At 49.3% G+C, this 11,285-nt stretch overlaps 1 pseudogene; it reads right to left on the bottom strand.

Moving 5' to 3' along the window:
• Nucleotides 1-8,823: 8,823 nt before the first annotated feature.
• Nucleotides 8,824-8,942, bottom strand: LOC148505489 (5S ribosomal RNA; annotated as a pseudogene).
• Between the last annotated feature and the right edge of the window lie 2,343 nt (nucleotides 8,943-11,285).

The raw sequence follows: 11,285 nt of genomic DNA, 5'->3' as shown, positions 1-11,285 counted from the left end.
CTGAGAGGCGAAGGTACCAAATGCATGATACCTCACAAAAGGTATGAACAGAAAACCACGTGGCCGCCTTGAAAAGCTGGACAGCTGAGGCGCCACGGCGAGCTGCCCACGAAGGACCCACAGACTGAATAGAATGAGCAGCAAGGAAGGCCAGAACAGGAAGGCCCTCGTAAGTGTAAGCCTCAGTGATCGCCATGTGAATCCACCCTGCCAATGTTTGCTTATTGGCAGGCCATCTCTTCCTATGGAAACCATAGAGGACAAACAAAGAGTCCGATGAGAACTGGTACGGTCTACATAAATCCTAGAGCACGTACCACATCCAGCGAGGCCTCACTAGCTGAGAAGTCTGAGGAATTAAATGCTGGCACTATAGTTTCCTCAGTAAATGTGGAAACTAGATACTACCCTAGGTAGAATCCCAGGGCGAGTTTGAAGAACCACCCTGTCCTTATGAAAAATCTGAAAGGGAGGGCGACATGAGAGAGCCCCCAAATCTGACAGCCTTCTGGCTGAAGCAAGGGCCAGAAGAAACATTCTTAACTGAAAACCATTTTGAAATTCACTGAGCTCAGTGGTTCAAATGGCGGTCCTTGGAGAGCCCACAGGACCACAGCCAATAACCCAAGGAGCCACTGGTGGAACGAAGGGAGGCCGTGCAAAGCACACCTTGCATAAAGGTGCGGACATCAGGAAGAGTAGCAATCCTACACTGAAACCACACTGACAGGGCAGAAACCTGCACCTTCAGGGAAGCAAGGCGAAGACCATGATCTAAGCCCACCTGTAGGAAAGCCAAAACCCTGGCTATCCTAAACACCTGAGGATCATAGCCTCTAGGATGACACCATCCAAATAAAGAATGCCCCATTCTGTGGTAAATTCTTGCAAAAGTAAGCTTCCGAGCTCTATGTATTGTGTTAACTACAGGGCTGGAAAAAAAACCCAGGCCCTTAAGAGGGCTGTCGCAACAGCCATGCCATCGAAGACAGATGACCCAGGTACGGGTAATGGCAAGGACCTTGAGACAACAGGTCCGGAGGTTGAGGTAACAGCATCGGAGTGACTATGGAGAGACTCCGAAGATCCGAGCACCAGTTACGTCTGGGCCATGCTAGAGCTATAAACAGGAGCGTGCCTCCTTCTAGCATCAGTTTTCAAAGCACTCTAGGAAGGAGGAAGAATGGAGGAAAGAGGTACTCAAACTGAAAGGTCCACCGGACCAATACAGCATCTACCAGAAGAGCCTCCTCGTCTCTTATTCTTGACCCGTACACAGGAAGCTTGATGTTGTGTCGCGAAGGCCATGAGGTCTATCTTTGGAAGGCCCCACCTATTCACTAGGAGTGGAAACACCTCCTGGTGAAGGGACCATTCCCCTGGATGCACGTCTTGACGGCTGAGGAAGTCCGCTTCCCAGTTGAGCACTCCTGGTATGAACACTGCTGAGATGGCTGGGAGATTGCCTTCCGCCCAAGCCAGAACGCGGGACACCTCCTTCAGTGCCGTCTGACTTCTGGTTCCTCCTTGGCGGTTTATGTCAGCCACCGCAGTGGCGTAGTCTGACTACCTGCGCGGGTTGTCCGTGGAGAACAAGACTTGCCTGCTGAAGAGCTCCGAATACTGCTCAAAGTTCCAATATGTCGACTGGAAGCGCAGATTCTGTCAGTGTCCACTGATCCTGAAACAAGTGTGGACCTGTTACTGCTCCCCAGCCATGGAGACAGGCGTCCGTTCTCAGAAGGACCCAGTCCATAATCCAAAAGGGGCGCCCCTTGTTAAGGCGAGCCGTCTGCAGCCACCAGGCCAGAGATAGACGTACCTCCGGGGAAAGCACTATTGTCTGTGTCTTTAACCGATGGGGCAACCCATTCAATCTGAAGAGGATCAACTTCTGCAGAGGACTGGAGTGAAACTGGGCATATTCCACCATGTCGAACGTCGACAGGGTAACAAACGGACCCCCTGCATCCGCCGGTGGACTGCCATAACTACCATGACCTTGAGAAACACCCGCAGTGCTGTGAAAAGGCCAAAGTGCAGTGCCTAAAACTGGAAACGTTGTTTGACCACAGCAAACCTGAGGAAACGCTGGGGTGCTGGCGCAAGTAGGATATGCAGGTAGGCATCCCGAATGTCCAATGACTCCATAAATTCCCCAGGTTCCATAATCAATATGATGGAACCAAGTTACCCTCAAGGACTTGTGGAGGGGCCTGAGGTTGAGAAGAGGCCGGTAAGACCCATTGGGTTTCTGAACCAGAAAATAAATTTATAGTAATACCCCTTTCCCCTCAGAGGGGATGGAACAGGAATGAGAGGGAGTACCTGTGAGAGACCACTTCTCTTACCCAAGTGTCAGTGGTAGTTTAATACCAGCACTGGGTGAACTGAATAAGTCGGTCTCCCACCCCGGGGTTTCCCAAGGGGAGGCCCGTCCTGTCAGGCTGAGGGATTATCAGATTTGGAAGCCGGGGCGTCTTGTACTCCAAGCCTGTCTCCTTGGATTGGTAGACTTTCTGGCTCCTGACGGACTTAGAAAGGCCTGTGCTTTGGACTTACCCTGGGCCCGATAGGGCTGAAAGGACGAAGTCCCAAACCCTGAAGGAACTGTGGTTGAAGGTAGACAAGTGAACTTAGCTGTTGCCATCCTGCCCACAACTTTATCCAGACCAGGGCCAAAGAGGACCTCACCATTAAAGGGGATAAGCATTTCAAACCTTTCTTGGAGACTGCATCAGCTCTCCATGAGCGCAACCACAGGCAGCGGTGCGCTGCCCCTGCTGCCGAGGAAATCCTAGAAGTAAGGAGACCTATATCTAAGGCTGCCTCAGTAACCTATATGGTTTAGTCTCTGAGATTGCCCACTAATTCCAACAGCTCAGCTGAAGAATCCGTGGTCAGAGACTCCATTACTCTGGATACCCAGCTAGTCATAGCTGGTCTGGAAGCCCTCCCCCAGTAAGGGAGTATATAGACAACGTACCACTTTACAATACGTAGCATTTGAGAGAACATAGGCAAGGTTGCAGTACTCACCAGGCGTGTAATGAACTACAGGAAATGAATAGCCTGCAGCTAACATTCCTGTGATATCACTAACAAAGGGAATTCCACAGAATACCCTTACATATAAAAGGTTTCGCGCCCGCGAAACCTCGCTTTGGTGAAAAATTATCGCGCAGGCGAACACAGATCGCCTCTCCAGCGCGGCATACACGTGAAAACTCATCGCCGAAGCGAAGAGTATCGAGTAGGCGAAAGGGCGCAATATGCAGACTGCATAAAGCGCGCCCCATGTTGGCTTAAGGGATATCCCTGCAACATGGAATGGATGTAGCAGTCATTCTCTGTACAAAAGTAGAGAGAGAGACCCTACCCATGATAACACAGGATTCACGGAGCTCCCATGGAGCCTCTGTGAAACGCTGCATGAACCCTGAGGGAGGGAAAGACAACTGTATAAATGTCTCCACACTTACCTGCCACTCATAACTGCTAGAGTGGAACAGCAGGCTGTACGTCATACCTGCAGACATAGCCGCATGGTAATAGCACACAGTATGGCGCTGGGTATAATGCGACCATATAGCATATACTATAATATATATATATATATATATATATATATATATATATCACGCACACACACACGTATATATATATACATATACATACACACATACATATGTATACATATGTATACATATACAGTACCAGTCAAAAGTTTGGACACACCTTCTCATTCAATGGTTTTTGTTTTTTTAAATTATTTTCAACATGGTAGATTAATAGTGAAGACGTCAAAACTATAAAAGAACACATATGGGATTATGTTGTAAACTAAAAAAAAAAGTGTTAAACAAATCAAAATATGTTTTATATTTTAGATTCCTCAAAGTAGCCCCCTTTTGCTTTGATGACAGCTTTGCACCCTCTTGGCATTCTCTCAATCAGCAAAATACAGGTCATGTCTGATGCTCAGTAAGCTGCAGGAACCTACTGCCAACTATGGCAGAGTGCAGCACACAACCATATGTGACAATTCTCACAAATACATAGCTTTATAGATGAGAGATAACATGACCACACTCAGTGGGTATGTCAGAGAGAGTTTGGTGCTGACAGTTTGTGAAAATAACTGACACAGACAGACAGCGCTAGCATGTCACACAGTCAGAATAGCCTGCACTATAGCGCTATAATCAACTACGCAGATTCAGTGTCTGGTAGGCAATAGTACTGCATACACTGATCCTGAAAGGGGGAGAGGTAAGCAGGGGGACCGGGTACATGCTACCAAAGAGAACTGCGACACAGCCATAAAATAGCCGCCCAAGACCTCAGAGGCAGTGTAGCTCGGGGAGATCAGCTTAGCATGGCCAGACCGCAGTGGAAAGGCACGCTTAAGCTGAGGGGAGGCGCCGCCTGTGAGACAGGGAAGGTGCACACCCCTGGCCTGCAATTAATCCCACGGACGCTGGAGCGTTTTCGCACATCCAGCCCGATGTCCCTGTTGGTCCAGTGGTTCGCAGGACTCAGTGCCTGGCCCCACCGTAGCCCATTCCCAGGGAGCCCCCCACCTGGGAACAAATGGACTGCGCCATCGGCAGATCCCCTCCGCGGGAACCCGCCGCTTACCTGAAGCCCCCTTGTATCCGGCCACAGTCCTGGGATTCCAGAGTCTTCGCTAGCTGAAGTCCTGGAATCCCGCTAGGATCCCCGGATCAGTGCAGGCGTTCTAGTGCCAGCGGAGTGTAGGAGCAATAGCAAGGACATTCTACTGGCCTGTCCTTGCTATTTGCTCTCAGTAAAATTAATTCCAGGGGCTATTTGAACAGCCCCCCTCTAAAATGGTGATCCGACTCTGAGCCGGGCACCTATGAAACTGAGATGCCTTGGCTCGGGGGCGGGGTGTAGGAGAGGGACCCCAGTGCATCCTGAGAGGCTGAAAACTAACTCTGAGGTGCCCGATGTCTGCCGCCATCGCCTATACCCCAAGGTATCCTGTGGATACCCTATGGACCCTGAAGTAGAAATGAATGAATTAACATTACTACAGAGTCAGCATTCTCTTCTGTTCTAAATATATTTTAACTTCTAAAGATCAGAAAATAAGAACTGTTATTTAAAATTAGAAAAGAAAAAAAACTGGATTTTGGTACTTACCGAAAAAATCCCTTTCTCCGATTCCACAGGGGACAGTGGAGTCTCAGTACAGTGGGTATAGATGTGGGATAACCGGGAGCTGGCACTTTAATAAATTTAAATAGTAGCTAGCTCCTCCCCCTCTATACCCCCCTACAGGTCAGTCTAAATATACTGTGCCCGAGGAGAGTTGGAAAATAAATCAGAGGAGAAGAGAAGCTAGAAAATACCTGAACAAATAAACATATATGCAAACAAATCAAGTAAACCTTGAAGAAAACATCTGTCCAAACCTGGAAGAACAATAACGAATGCAGGTGGAACAGCGGTGGGTGGGCGTCCAGTGTCCCCTGTGGAATCGGAGAAAGGGATTTATCGGTAAGTACCAAAATCCTGTTTTCTCCTTCATCCACTAGGGGACACTGGAGTCTCAGTATAGTGGGTATGTCCCAGAGCTCTCATCCCGGGCGGGAGAGAGCTGAGGACCCTGCAAAACAGCACGGCCATACTGTGAAGCAGATGCCGCAACCATGTTAAAACGGGAAACATTTTTGCAAAAGTATGCCGGCCTGACCAAGAGGCCGCCCGACAAAGCTGAGTTAGGGAAACACCACGGGCAGCCGCCCACGAAGGACCCACCGAGCGCGTAGAATGCGCTGTGATTGAAATAGGAGGTTGATTTGATGCAGCCAAATAGGCCTGTCTTATAGTCAGACGAATCTATCCTGAAATAGTCTCCTTTGAAGCCGGCCCGCCAGGACGCGCCATATCATATCGAACAAACAGCATATCTGACTTCTGGAGGGATGCAGTCTTATCAACATGAATCCGAAGAGCCCGAACCACTTCTAGGGATCTGGATGCCGAAGAACCGTCTTAAAACACCGGAAACCAACGATTTGTTGATGTGGAACGCAGACACTACCTTAGGTTAAAAAGATAACTGCGTACGGAGCTCAGCCCTATCCTCCTGAAAAATGAGGTAAGGTGGAAGACAAGAAAGCTCCCCTAGCTCCGACACACGCCTAGCACAGGCGACCGCCAAAAGTAGAACCACTTTCCAAGTTAGAAATTTTAATTCCACAGTCTGTAAAGGTTCAAATAGTGAAGACTGGAGAAAGGAGAGGACTAAATCCAAATTCCATGGGGCCGTAGGAGGTACAAACGGAGGTTGTAACCTGAAAACCCCCTGTAGAAAATGTCTGGACATCCAGCAATAATGCTAGTCTCCCTTGAAAGAAAATTGACAGAGCCGAAATCTGAACCTTCAAAGATCCCAGACGAATGCCCGCTGATAAACCAGCCTGTAGAAAAAGAAGAAGCCTTGCTATCTTAAAATCTGATGGTGGTGAACTCCTGCGTTCACCCCAAGATACATACACCTTCCATATACGCTGATAGTGCTTAGACGTAACTTCCTTTCTAGCCCTCAGCCGAGTAGGAATCACCCTTGAAGGGATACCTCTTCTTCTTTGGATAGCCCTTTCAACAGCCACGCCGTCAACTAATCCGCTTTAAGTTCTGATAGATAAAGGGACCCTGGTGCAGAAGGTCCTTCTGCAGAGGAAGAGGCCACAGGCCGTCTATCAGCAGCAGACATAGGTTGGAATACCATGCCCGGCTGGGTCAGTGTGGGGCCACCAACAGTACCTTTACCCTTTCTCGTTTGATTCTTTGAAGCATACGAGAAATAAGTGGGAGTGGAGGGAACAGGTAAACAAACTGAGACCTCCAAGGAGTTGTAAGAGTATCCACTGTCACCGCCTGTGGATTTCTTGTCCGTGAGCAGTAGAAAGGCAGTTGATGGATCAACCTTGACGTCATGAGATCTACCTGAGGAAGACCCCGACGCTGAATCAGTTGTTGAAACACCTGTTGAGAGTCCATTTCCCCGGATGAATGTCTTGTCTACTGAGGTAATCGGACTCCCAATTTCCGCTGATATTGCTACTGCTAATTCCTCTGCCCAGAGAAGAATGCAGCTTACCTCCCTCATGGCGGATCGACTATTGGTGTCGCCTTGTCTATGTACGCCACAGCTGTGGCATTGTTGGACTGCACTCTGATTGCATGGCCCTTCAACAAGGACTGTGTCATCCGAAGAGCATATAACACTGCCCTTATCCTTATGGGCAGTACCGCCTCCGGTCGAGTCCAGCAACCCTGAAAGTGTCTTCAACGAGTCACTGCCCCCCATCCTCTCAGACTGGCATCTGTGGTGAGGAGAATCCATTCCCACATTGCAAACCTCTTGCCTGCCAGTAAGTGTGAGGAATTCAGCCACCAAGGAGAAATGTTCGAGCCTTGGGTGACAGTTGAACTCGCTGGTGAAGAAAAAAGGTGCGACCCTGACCACTGAGAGATGAGAGGTCCAGTTGGAATGGACGGGTATGGAACTCCCGTCTTGGATGGACTCAAAGGTCGCAAACATATTCCCCAGAGGAGGAATACACAGGTGTACTAACACCCTGCGATGGCGCAGTATCAATAACACCATGTGTTGGATGGAGGTGTCTTTTTTCCTGCAGAAGAAACACTCTCTGCTCCACAGTGTCCAAAAACATCCCTAGGAAAAGCAGATGCTGAGTAGGCTGTTGGAAATTCAGGATCCATCCCTTCTGCCGTAATTGACTGATGGAGCCTTGAGACTGAGATCGTCCAAGTACGGGGCGATAGTGACACCCTGAATCCGAAGAAAGGCCATCATTACAGCCCTGACCTTCGTGAACACTCTTAGTGCTGATGAAAGACCAAAGGGTGAAATTGAGAGTTCCGCACTGCGTGATGAAACCAAATGGGAATGTGGAGATAGCTTCTGAGTCATGGCATCATGCCTAACAGAGGTTGCTGCGGAAGAGTACTAACCACTGTACAATCACGGCCTCCCTCTCGAGACCTGCAATGACAGACTGCAAGGACCCCATCTTGAACCTGAAGTTCTGCAAATAAGGTTGAGATGTTTCAGGTTCAGAATGGGTCTCACCGAACCGTCCGACTTGCGAACTACAACCAAGCTGGAATAGAAGCTTTGACCCTGCTTGTATAACAAACAGTTTGTCTGCTGACGCTTGAAATTGCAAAAGCAAGCCCCCACCTTGTGGTACACAAGGAGAGAAGGGAGTGAGTCATGCCGGAGGCTTAACTGCTGGGAGGAAGATGCAGTGGCTCTACCCCTGCCTCTGGGACCACGGGAGATAGCGGGAGCTACTCTGGAACGACCCCTGAATCTCCTTGGGATCCGCAAGGACCGAAAGGATGGTCCGAGGAGGAGTATCAGATGGGAGATAAGTGGAATTACCACCTGTGGCTTTAGAGATCTACTTGTTCTGATCCAAACAGAGCTTTCCCCTGTGAATGGAAAAGCTTCCACAGCTCTTTTAGCTTCCTCATCCGCCTGCCATTGTCTCAGCCACAGGGCTCTGCGGCTGAGATAGCCAAAGCAGAGGATCTAGAGGAAAGATTACAAATATCTTTTGAAGTCTCCCTGATAAAAGGAAGCAGACTCTGCAATCTGTTCCGTTAAAAGGAACCAGATCCTCCACCGGAACACCAGCTTTAAGGCCCTCAGCAAGCTGCGTAGCCCAATCTTCCACAGCCTTGTTGACCCAACAACTGACTAGTGCGGGTCAAGATACAGTGCACCTAGACGTTTGAACTCGGGTTGTCTGGGAATAAAGCCTACAGCACCTGGTATTCCCAGGCGGACTCCCATTCAAGTACTAACCAGGCCTGACCCTGCTTAGCTACAGAGATCAGAGGAGATCTGGCGTGTTCAGGGTGGTGTAGCCGTAGGCTGCCAGACAGATGTGCCCTGAGCTGTTCCCTAGGCACACTAAAATATGGCAGTGGCGAGAAATGCTCCTGCTCCCACCTGTACAGGGAGCACCGTCTTTTTAAAAGACCTGACATCGCATAATTTCCTGCACTCTGCAGGAAAGGGATAGTAGGATAAAAGTTTACGGGTCTGAAACTTTTTAACTGTATATCCACGCTGAGGTAAGGATCTCGTCCAATTCCTCATATACTGTAAAGGTGGCTGCTAATCTTTGTTTCTTAACAAAGATAGACGGCCTAACATTCCCAGGGTCCATTCTCTACACCCTGAGACACAGGCTCCATATCTGCTGTCGCCTGTCCCCCTCTTCTGTATCAGGCATGTCGTCCGCTTTCTGGATCATCCCACATAAGGGGATTCTGTATCAGTCTCCTGGCAGGGACATTAGAGGACTATGCCAGGGGAGGAACCTGGGCTGACAAATTGTAAGCCCTTCTACAGACCTGGCTAAAGAATGCGCCCAATCTGGTTCAGAGAAGGCAGACATCTGAGATTTGGCAACCTTTCTTCTCTGCGAGAAGTTTTCAACCCTGCAGACAGGTCTGGGCATTAGCTCATTAGACTACAGACTCCTGCTGTGACATGACTGATGTAGATTGAACAGCCCAAGGTTGCTGAGGTGAGTACAGGAGCTGTGCTCAACCTCTAACACCAGGCTTGTATTGCTGCAATCAGCACTGAAACAATTTTCTCACAACAGGGAAGTAGATAACTGTCCCCGTGTCATTTCTCTGCACAATTTCTGCAGGAGAAAGTTATATTTGCAGCTTTTGAAGTCATGCTACCAAATCACTGTCCACACACACACACACACGCATACTTGTTTTTGTGACCTGTTCAGGACCCATGACTGGTTTGTCCATCATGGGGACGCCTGCTTCCCATTGCCCAAACAGCTTGATCAGCAAACCGTGCCTGCTGGCGGGTATCTATATCATATCACCCAGCGCGCATGTGCCGTATAGCTTGGTGACAGAAACCGGACACCATTATGCCTCACCGGGACCTAGTCAGTTTTTCCTAACCATGTGGGTACGCCCTTTGCTATGACCACTAAATGGTTTCACCACAGTAAATAAAAAAGACGCCTTGGTTGGACCAACATAAATTTTATTCAGGCTGTACACTGTCGCTTGATAGCAGTTATTCGGTTTTTTATGTAGTACTTGACCGACAGCCAGTTCCTAGCCTTCAGAGCCTGCTCCCCAGCGCCGAGGCAGGCGTTACAATCCTTTTTGCCGGGGACCTTGCAGGAGAGGATGAATCTCATCAGGTGTCTCTCAACAGCTGCTACTTCTTTTCTGCTCCACGGTTTCTTTTTAGAGCCCATGCAATCACCTATGCAAGACAGGGAAGAGATCAGTCAACCAAAAACTCACCGCCAGCCCAAGCCACCCAATGAATTTGATGGACACACACCTTTAGTAGCCATGGGTGCATGCCTCTCCATCACTTTCGGTGCACTGGCATCTCCCTCCTCCACATGCACTGCTCCAGCTTCCACCTCTGGCTCATCATCAGACTCATCACTGGCTAGCGGGATTGGTTCTGGAAATACAAAGATAAACAGAGATCCCCGGTCACAGTTTCCCCCTTAGACTGTCAGCCCATGGAACAACCAGTCGGGTGAGGGACCATGCTACTTACCGTTGGGATCAATGGAGATTTCTTCCAGGCTTTGACCCTTAAAGTCAGCCAATCGACCTTGCTGGAGTGCCACAAAGAGTTTGCTAATTTTTGCCAATTGCAGGGTACCTTCAGGGAGGCGGTAGTACTGGCGGTGCACCTGGATATCGTGCCCTAGGAAATCGGCTAGCTGATCCATCTCCGTGTCACTCATGTTCAGCACCCTTGAAAGGGTGGCCACATGTTTCCGAAGCCTGGTAGAGGAGAGAGCTTCAGGATGCTTGGCTCCACATGCCCGTGCATAGAGTCGAATGCAGTCGAATCCTCTGAGGTGTGACAAGGCGGAGGGTCTTGCAAACATATATACATTGTCAGGACTGACACCACACTCTACCCTTTTCTCTGTGAGGTGCTCCAATGCCCTCTGCATGCAAGGGGACAGGACAGGGACTTTCCTGCCTCTCTTACCAGGAATCTCAATGCGTGTGAAGTGCTGACATAGCCTCTTTTCTGGCTCTGACAGGGCCAGCGCCACATCACCCTGTAAATCAGCTGTGTGCCGAGATGCCAAAGAGCAAAGCTTCATCTTTGAGACCTCACCTTCCCTACGTCGGTTGAATAGGATTAGCTGTGTGAGGGTTACCTTGGCCAGCAGCAACCACTTCTTTGTGGTCGG

Source organism: Taudactylus pleione, unplaced genomic scaffold (genome assembly GCF_031769625.1).
Source record: "Taudactylus pleione unplaced genomic scaffold, aTauple2 ptg000452l, whole genome shotgun sequence".
In the NCBI taxonomy this organism is placed as follows: domain Eukaryota; kingdom Metazoa; phylum Chordata; class Amphibia; order Anura; family Myobatrachidae; genus Taudactylus; species Taudactylus pleione.
Note: the sequence above shows the minus strand (reverse complement) of the source record. Positions and strands in the feature narration are given on the sequence as shown.